Genomic DNA, 9,908 nt, shown 5'->3' with positions numbered 1-9,908 from the left:
CACACCTTATTCACCGCAGTGACTTACACTGCTAGATACACTACTTACACCGGGTCACTCATCCATGCATCAGTGGAACACACACTCTCTCTCTCTCTCTCTCTCTCTCTCTCTCTCTCTCTCACTCTCTGTCACTCACACACTGAGTGTGTCCAGTTCCATCCTCTTGACTAAGTGCCAGAGAGCATTTGAGCATTTGACCAGACATCGGTGTCAAACAGATATACTGTCTACGTACGTGTCGCTAAGGGGTATTAAAAATTTGTGAACCCAAACTTCGGAGACACCGCCCGATATCGCTAGTAGCGCATTCGACCTAAGAGACACCGTCTAACTGTTGTAGTAACACCCCAGGGCTCGGAGCGACTGCCTACAAGGCGCAGTAACAAATCGCACCTAGAAATATTGTGACAGTTGCACTAACACACCAAACCTAGGACGCACTTGCCTGACAGTTAAAGTAACACCCCAGATCAGGAAGAGACTGCACAACACTTACGGTAACGCACACAAGACCCAGGACAGACAGCGTGACAGATGTGGTGACACAACAAAGCGAGAGCTCCTCCCCGTCTATGTTGGAGGCAAGCCCGGGGCTGCTGTGCGGAGATACGCGCCGGCAGAATGTGTGATTGCCACCTCCGGCCCATCTTCAGGAGCCAAGCGAGTGTGCTGCCAGCAAAGCCGATCAAAGACGGCCCCATCTGCATTCTAATGTACTGGATATGAGTTACGAACCGCTCATTTGGTCCTGCGAGGACCAGCTAGACATCAGGAAGGCACTTTAAACCTTCAGGGCTTAAGGTGTATTGCCTGCTCTTTGAGCGGGTAATTAGTTCTCGAGCCGGTGATTAATGATCGGAAACTATTTCGGAGTCACTTGGAGACATTAGTTTGTCATAAAAGAGAGTTGCTAATTGTGTTGTGGAATTTCAACCCAAGGCAGCTGCTGTCAACACCTCCGACTATAAAGCAGTCCCCATAAGCCCCGCTATTTAACATTCTTAATTTTGTTTTAGTGAGCGTTGTGTAGAGGCGCAACATAACATCTGCAGTTTTCTCAGACCCGCTGCCCTTCGGAATGATTGAGTACCTGGCCCTGTGATGGTATTAACGTAATTGTTCTGGGGACTGTGAAAAATCCGGCTGCCTGCGGTTCAACCAACCGGCATGTTATGCGTCTCGCGCTTTTTTTGAGCTCTGATGCTTAATTCAAGTTCGGTTCCATTTGCTTATATATTGGGCACTTTACATTTATTTATTTAGCAGATGCTTTTCTCCAAAGCGACTTCAGATGAACTCTATGTAGTGTTATCAGCCCTTATTCACCGCAGTGATTTACACCGCTAGATACACTACTTACACCGGGTCACTCATCCATACATCAGTGCAACACACTCTTTCTATCACTCACACTCTATGGGTGAACCTGAAAAGCATGTTTTCTGACTGTGGAAGGAAACCAGAGCACCCAGAAGAAAACCATGCAGACACAGGGAGAACATGCAAACTCCACACAGACTGAGCAGTGAGTTGTGAGAGATGCAGCTTATGATGATCCAGACTTAGAAGAGCCGTCCCATGAACCTTGCTGTTTCTGAGCCACGTCATTTGGTCGTAACGGCTGAAGACGAGCGCTCCGTCTGAAGCATGAGAAGATCGGCGGTCCGCGCTGCTGCAACACAGCCAAAGCTCTTATTATTCGCGTCTTGATCAGTGTTGCGGTGCATTTTATTTACAAAAAAACTGCTTTATTTGCAGAACATTTCCTTTGTGATTTCATTCAAGTTCTTTTTTTTTTTTTTTACAATTACTAGCAAGTGAAAACGAGATTAGTGGTGCAGAAAAGAAAAAGCAAAAGAAAACAAATTTAGGAATGAAAATGAGAATAATAGTTCAGCATGAAATCATAATTACTGCACTAAATTAATATTATAATTATTCTTTTTAAGGCAACTCTGGAATGGACTGCTATCCCATCTACGCTTTACTTCCTAAGGCTCTAGATCCCCACGACCCTGTCCAGGACAAGTGGTGAAGGAAAAAGGATGGATGGATGGATGGATGGATGGATGGATGGATATTCTGCATCAGTATTATTTTAACATGACTAGTTTATGAAATCTGTGGGAAAAAATCACAATTACATTTTTACATTACATTTACATTACATATTTACATTACATTACATTTATGCATATTGTTTGTATATCATTATGGTTCATGTGTATAAAAGAGCACCATAGGATTTTTGGCTTTTTAACGTCAAAGTCAACTTATGACAAGGTTGTGAGATCAGAACATGTCATAAGTCGCCGATCACCTGTATGGGGAAAAAAGACAGAAGGCAATGAAGGAGAGAAGATAATACAAGGAAAAAACATCTAGGGGTCCAAGGCTAACTGGTTTCCATCCCTACCAAGGAATGCTAACATTAGACAGTTAGGGAAAAATATATTTTTTAATCAGTTTCTCAAATAGTCAAGTGGTCATCATAATGTCAATTAAACAGCAGCACAGGAAGAAAGGATGGGTGGAGAGAGAACGATGCCCACAGCAACACAAATAACTATTCAGAGCACGTTAAAAATTCAAATGAAATAGTTCCCATAATCCATAATACATGTTAAACCTGAATTTCGTGCTGCTGGAATCTGATTTGGGTCAAGACAAGAAACATGTATCAGGGAAATAAGACCGTCTCTACATTAGAAACACTGCACTTTGATTAAAATGTTCCTATATGTTCCTCTGACTGACGTAATAATCTCTAATGGTTTGTCCTTACATAATGATGGGATAAGTAATGATCCAAGGAGCCTGGGGATCTCATTACTTTATTTACAAGGTGCTTCATCTGAACTTCTTAAAGCCTTACTGGTTCAGATTGAGGCCTAAATGAATAACTGCCAGGGGGGCGCGGTGGTGCGGTGGCACAGTGGGTACGACCAGGTCCTGCTCTCTGGTAGGTCTGGGGTTTGAGTCCTGCTTGGGGTGCCTTGCAATGGACTGGTGTCCTGTCCAGGGATTGTCCCCTCCTCCTCCAGCCTTGCACCCTGTGTTGCCAGATTAGGCTCTGGCTTGCCACAACCCTGCTCAGAAGAAGCAGTGAACAGCAAGTAGTGCTGCTGTCTCACAGCACCTGGGTGGTGAGAGAGGACATGGGTTTGATCCCTACCCAGTCTGTGTGGGTTTCATGTGGGTGCTCTGGTTTCCTCCCACAGTCCAAAGAGATGCTGTTCAGGTTCACCCATGGTATGTGAGTGACAGAGAGAGAGTGTGTGTGTGTTCCACTGATGTATGGATGAGTGACCCATAGTAAGCAGTGTACAGGACATTGCACAAATCTGGCGCAGTACCATTCTTCAGGTTATTCTCCAGTTGCAGCTGCAGCAAAACTAGCTTTGGAGGTATTTCTTCAATGCAATGTGCAGGACTCTATACACACACACACATTTTCAGAACCGCTTGTCCCATACAGGGTCGCGGGGACCCGGAGCCTAACACGGCAACGCAGGGCATAAGGCCGGAGGGGGAGGGGACACACCCAGGACGGGACGCCAGTCCGTCACAAGGCACCCCAAGTGGGACTCGAACCCCAGACCCACCGGAGAGTAGGACTGTGGGCCAACCCACTGCGCCACTGTGCCCCTATCTCAGGACTCTGTAATAAATTGTCATTTCCAAAAAGAAATTATATTCATTTGTAAAATACTAGCAGTGTGGTGCAAGGTGGCCCACAGCCCTTTCAGCTTAATCTGTGGCCCAGAGACAGTTCAGCACCACAGAGAACAACCTACCATGACTGTGTTGGCATTTATGGAAGAGGCTGAGCAGTTACAGATCCGCCCATCTGGCCAGGACCTTTATGAGAAAGAAGAGCAGGCTGTGAAGCGGAGTTCCTTACTCATGATGTGATAGCCATGGAGCAGAGAGAGAGGGGGAGAGAGAGGAAAAAAGGAAAGCAGACTGCTTTCAGTGGTGGAAGTGCTCAGAAGTGTGTCCCCCAAAGACACCCATTTTTTTTAACTATGTCTCAAGATCACTTTGGGTTTTTGCATCAGAGAGGCCCGTTCCACTGCCCAGCATCCTATTACGTCTGCACAAGTCCACAGCTCTGGTGCTTCTCCCTCAAAAGTGGGCAGCTGCTGGAACAGATGCTCCTGAGCTGCTGTTAAAGCTGGAATGGATCCAATGGCTACTCCAGCTGCCTCGGCTCAAGGAGGGATGGCGTCACCCGAGCAAACCGAAGGCAACACTTTAAGATACCCAAGGTCACGCGTCAAATTTAAAACACAGAGGAAGAAGGGAGACGCATTGAAGTTTGCTTTCCGCTTTTCTAGCAATACTGATGAGGTTTCATTTATAATCCTGTCAGCAAGAGAAGCAAATAAGGTGCTGAATATACACACACACTTTCTGAACCGCTTGCCCCATATGAGGTCACAGGGAACCAGAGCCTAACCCAGCAACACAGGGTGTAAGGCCGGAGGGGGAGGGGACACACCCAGGACGGGACACCAGTCCACCACAAGGCACCCCAAGCAGGACTTGAACCCCAGACCCACCAGAGAGCAGGACCAGGTCCAACCCACTGCACCACCACGCCCCCTTTATAGCAAATCATATATATATATATATATATATATATACACACACAGTACTGTGCAGAAGTTTTAGGCACTTGGGGAAAAAAGCTGTAAAGTGAGAATGCTTCCAAAAACAATGCTCTTAATTAATAAACTTCCTACAAAGCTCAGTAACCATACATTATCAACGAGCACTTGGCCCAAGGGGGGGGTCACAGCAAGCCAGAGCCGAACCCTTGCATGTGGAGGGAACACACCCAGGACAGGACACCACTCCATCACAAGGCACCCCCAAGCGTGACTTGAACCCCAGACCCCCTAGAGAGCATGATCCAGCCAAATCTGCTGTGCCACCACACCCCGCCACAGTAGCCAAAGAATTCTTTCTCATAATGAAAGTCCACATAATGAAAAAAATAGTGACCCTATATTCATACCCTTCTATACAGATATTTATGATACAGATATTCACTCATCAGGAATTCAAAAATTCATGTGGCTGATGGTGTAAGGACTCATACCCCACTTACCCCTATTGTACCAGTTCCAGGGTGGAACAGTTCTGAACCCAAATGTGTTATTCTGATGGGCAACTATTTTCAGCGGGTGAACACAAAAACACAAAGAACCAGTACGTATGCACTGGGAATGCTAGGAACAGATAGCATCTCAGTTCCCAGTTACATGAAAGGCAGCATTGCCATCTCTGTGCACATTATTATTTCTGTTGCTGACACATACTTCACATCAGGAAACACACACACACACTTTCTGAACCGCTTGCCCCATATGGGGTCACAGGGAACCAGAGCCTAACCCAGCAACTCAGGGCATAAGGCTAGAGGACACACCTAGGACAGGACACCAGTCCATTGCAAGGCACCCCAAGCAGGACTTGAACCCCAGCCCCCCTAGACAGCAGGACCCAGTCCAACCCACTGCACCACCACACTCCACAGAAGCAAAGCAGTGTCCATAATTAAGTAACACCATACAAAGTGCTGTAAAACTGTTTTCCTAATAATTTACTTATACATTACATTATAGCCAAAGTTTCTGCTCTGTCACAGCTCTCTTTATTTTGTTTCCTTTTTGCACATTGCCTTTCCTTTTAAATTCTGTGTACTGCCCTTTGAGGTCAAAGGGATTAATAATATCAAACTTAGAATAAAGGTTTTTTTTTTTTACTATTATTTTTAGTGACCTTATGTATGGAGGAATAAAATGATAATGTTTTTATAAGAAACATTATCATTTTGTTCATCTATCCTGCATTTTATGCACCTACTTGAGTGATGAACATCGGTGCATCAAGTGGAAAGTAACAAACTAGGTTTACTTAAGAGTCACATGTCTGCAACTGTGTCTCTTTCTTTTAATGTAATGAACACTGTATTTTCTATGAGATGTACATCGCTTTGGAGAAAAGTGTCTGCTAAATGAGTAAATGTAAATGCAATGCAAATAATGGGAATAGCTTCTCCAGTATCCAAACCTATATCTTATGGAGGGATTTTTGAGAATGAATTAGGTTTGAATACCAGATGAAGGGTATACTTCCTAGGGGAATATAATTCATTGCCAGACCAACTTAAGTGCCTGCATTATTCTTTACATTATTCTAGGCTTACTTTATTCCAAGTTATGGAAAGAGTAGGATTATTATAAAAAAGAATGTAGCGTCACTCGTGCAGTAAGATGTAGATGGCATTCGACTTTTTACTACATTTATTTTTCTACAAAACTGTAACCGCACACTTTCTCCATCTCAGACACCCTCTACATTGTGTCATTATTCTAGCATAAGATATTACAATAAACTTATGAAATCGACATGTTAAATCTTAAAATAAACGCACAAAATGAATAGATGATGATGATTTACACACCTGATTCTACTCACCTATGGTTTAACCAATCAAACTTGGGCTTCACTTATTTTTACACCTGCGCTACTTGCGTGTTTCTACCACACACATGGTTTCCTCTTAAGCAACATATGGAATTGGTCATTTTGAATTATACTGAATACTGATGGCAATGAGTGGAAACGTATGGCGTCGATCTCCATCATGAAACTCAAACTCAAAGTCAACTTTATTGTCATTGCCACAGTATATATAGAACATACATAGGAGTGAAACAGGGTGTCTCTTGGACCACGGTGTGACATAGAGGACAACATGCACTTTTACTACTATAGCATATACTGTAGTATATATAGTATCATTGTCAACATCATTCCTAAACAACAGCTCTTCGCAAGTGCAGTTTAAAATGTGGGGCTTGGTTATTTAAGGACCAAAAAGTCCAGATAATGAGAAAAGGGTCAGGATATTGAAATGTTTAGGAGCAGGGTTAGGGTTAGGGTACAGATCAAGGGGTCTGAGTGTATTAGCGGTAAAATCAGTTTGTTATACTTCCAACCGATCTACAAGTGTTACTGTTTGAAAGCATGGATAATTTTTGCTCCTCTTTGTAGAGAAACTACGTACTTGTGTATCGGAGCATTTCAAATAGCTGTTGTTTTGGTGGCACATTAGAAAATGTCTAGTTGCAAAGCGGTCAAGAGGGCCGGTGATCCTGCCCATGATGTCAATACAAAGCAAAAACACAGAATGTATCTCTATGCCACGTAACATTTACAGACTAATACTCCAGTCGCCGGCACAAAAAGAAGAAGCTTCTCAGAAATGCAGCGAAGACATAGATGCCGGTCACATCGCGGTAATGAAGGTGTTTGTCTCCAAGCCAGGCACATCTGTTATGTTGTATGCCTTGTGCACTGCCCTGGTATTACACATCACTATGCTGGGCGGTGGGTCCAGGTGCAGACGACCACAAAGTCCTGCAGAAAAGCTATTTATTCTGGTTTTTTGTTGGGGTAGAAACTTTTATCGCAAAGGGCCAGGAGGTGCACGTAGCCCGGTGCGGTGCGATTGCCAACAGCACAAGACACGGAAGAAGGGAGGCGTAAAAGGGGGTCAGCTTTGTCGTGGAGCCAACCGGTGATGCACCGAAAATGTCTTTGGCTGTGTTGCTGAGGCTTTCTTTAAAGGATGTGTGGTGCACAAACTGGAGGGATGGGGAGGAAGTAGGGGCTCCTGGGAGCTGATCTTCAGCATGGGGTCACTGCCCACTATAAAGGTAGAGCGAACAAAACTGCGATTCAACCCTCTGATCCCATCCTGCTGTTTTACAAAGGATCATGGGAATTGGGAACGACAAGGTCTTTGACATCGAAGCAGAAGGGCTACTCCTCCTGGCTAAAACGCGCTCATCAAAAGGGTTTAAGAACACTTTTTGAGTTCTAGACACATCGTGATGTCCTTGCCAAAAGTTACTCCGCTCTGAGGCACGGCAAGCTCCCGATGGAAAAAAGAAACTGAAAAGTCGTTGAGGGATCGAAAAGAAACGTTCGACCATTAGCTCCCCCCCCGTTTTGTCCACTCGCGTGGCACTCCGGTTTCAGCTCCCTGTGCGAAAAAAAAGAAAAAAAAAAAAAAAAAAAAACCCTTCTGCAATGTGTCGTCGCTCTTGGAGAGGCACGCTGTTGCACGTAATTGCGAATGGCGTTCTTTGACACCGCTCGGGTATTTGCGTGCTCCACCTATCTACCAGCTGTCGCTCCGTGGCTCACAACGCCATCGAAAGTCGAAGCGCGTTAGAGAATAAAGCTCGACTCGAGCCCATCGCGAAACTATTGGCTGAGAACAGGCGAAAACGTCCACGTCTGGATATGCAAAACGCCCAAAGTGGCTTCTCCTACTTGACAAACTCAGCCCGCAGCAGTAATGAGACATCAGGGCCAATATTTTTGTAAGCTGCTAACCGGAAGAAACTTTTTATGCTGCAAACCAGCTAATTTGGACTGAGCAGCTAAAGCTAATCCTTATACTCAGAATTAGGCAGCTTTACAATTAATCCTGCCCAATCTCTCCCTGCCACTCGCCAAACAGACTGCGGCTGCGTAAGGGCTGGCCTGCGTCCCTATTCGCTTCGCTCTGGAGTTTTGGAAAAGTTGGTAACTTGCACAGTTGCAACCTGTAAAAAACGCACATTGGACGCTTCACACATTTTTCCCATTTTGATCATTTTAACAGTTCTTTAACAGTCTTGCTTCTAGTTCAACTCGCTATCCTTTACGTAGGGGCATGCGTGTGTGAACCGTACCCAGAGGAACAAGCTTGAGAGATGTTTCTAGATGCACACTAACCCCCACCCCAATCCCACACATCCAATCTCCAAGCTGGTTCCCTCCAAAACCAAAAAAAAAAAAAAGAAAAAAAAATCTCACTTAAGGGCCTAAATTTTGAATTGTATTTGTTAGCACAATGGGGCCTTAATGCCATTTGTACGGCTGGTGGATTCAATTCCAGAGATAACACAGCAGCTCTGTACTGCATGTGGTTCCATTAAGTGCTCCAACATCGACTCCAATCTTCCGCTTGCGTAACATCGAGGACTGACTCACATTTCACACACGCCGAATCTGTGGACACACCAAGAACGCAGATTGTCAGGTCTCCCAAACGGTTCACAAATTATTCTGGTGGCAAGTCCATTTCCACCCTGTCCCAGCACCATGACTGCCGACATCTCCTCGGAGTTCAGATCCCAGAACACGATTTCCCCCGTGGGACACTTCTCAACGTGTTACGAAAGATTCACTTACCACAGCTATTCTTAAAAGGTTTATGCACAGAGCGGTGAAATGAGTTTCTGAGTCAAGCGGCACATACTCTCACACGCACACACACCTCCCCAACTACATATTCCTCATCTTGCTCTGTTCCTAAGATGTATGGGCTTGACCTAGATATTTCTTATAACACTTTCTGAACAGCAACTAGCAGATTATAATGTGACAGGGTCTCAAGAGAGAAGACCGTTACACCAGTTAGTCTTGCTCTTTAGTGACACAGTTAAAACTTACCAAAAGTAATTTAAAGAAGGACATCGTATAAAGGCTAAGGAAATGCAAAAAGATGAGAAAATGAAAAATATGCTGGCACTTGAATTTCAAACGCGGTACGCTGGTTTTTATAAGGTGCTTTCATCTTCTTAAAACATAACCTAGGCTGTTCTCTGAAAAGGTACTATTCAAGATGGGACTCGGTACAAGAAATTAAACTTGAAATGCATGCCATCACTTAGTAAAGTGTAATATTTGAAAACAGGCAGAGGGAAATAGTTTTATGTGTACTCCATAGAGCAGGTGTCACTGTAATTCAGTCAAAAGTTATCTACATTTTTAACATTTTTGAATGTCATTAGAAAACTAATCAGAGTTCAGTGATGCTGTGGGTGACAATGACA

The sequence above is a fragment of the Scleropages formosus genome, chromosome 6, assembly GCF_900964775.1.
Source record: "Scleropages formosus chromosome 6, fSclFor1.1, whole genome shotgun sequence".
Taxonomy (NCBI): domain Eukaryota; kingdom Metazoa; phylum Chordata; class Actinopteri; order Osteoglossiformes; family Osteoglossidae; genus Scleropages; species Scleropages formosus.
This window is presented reverse-complemented; position numbering follows the sequence as displayed.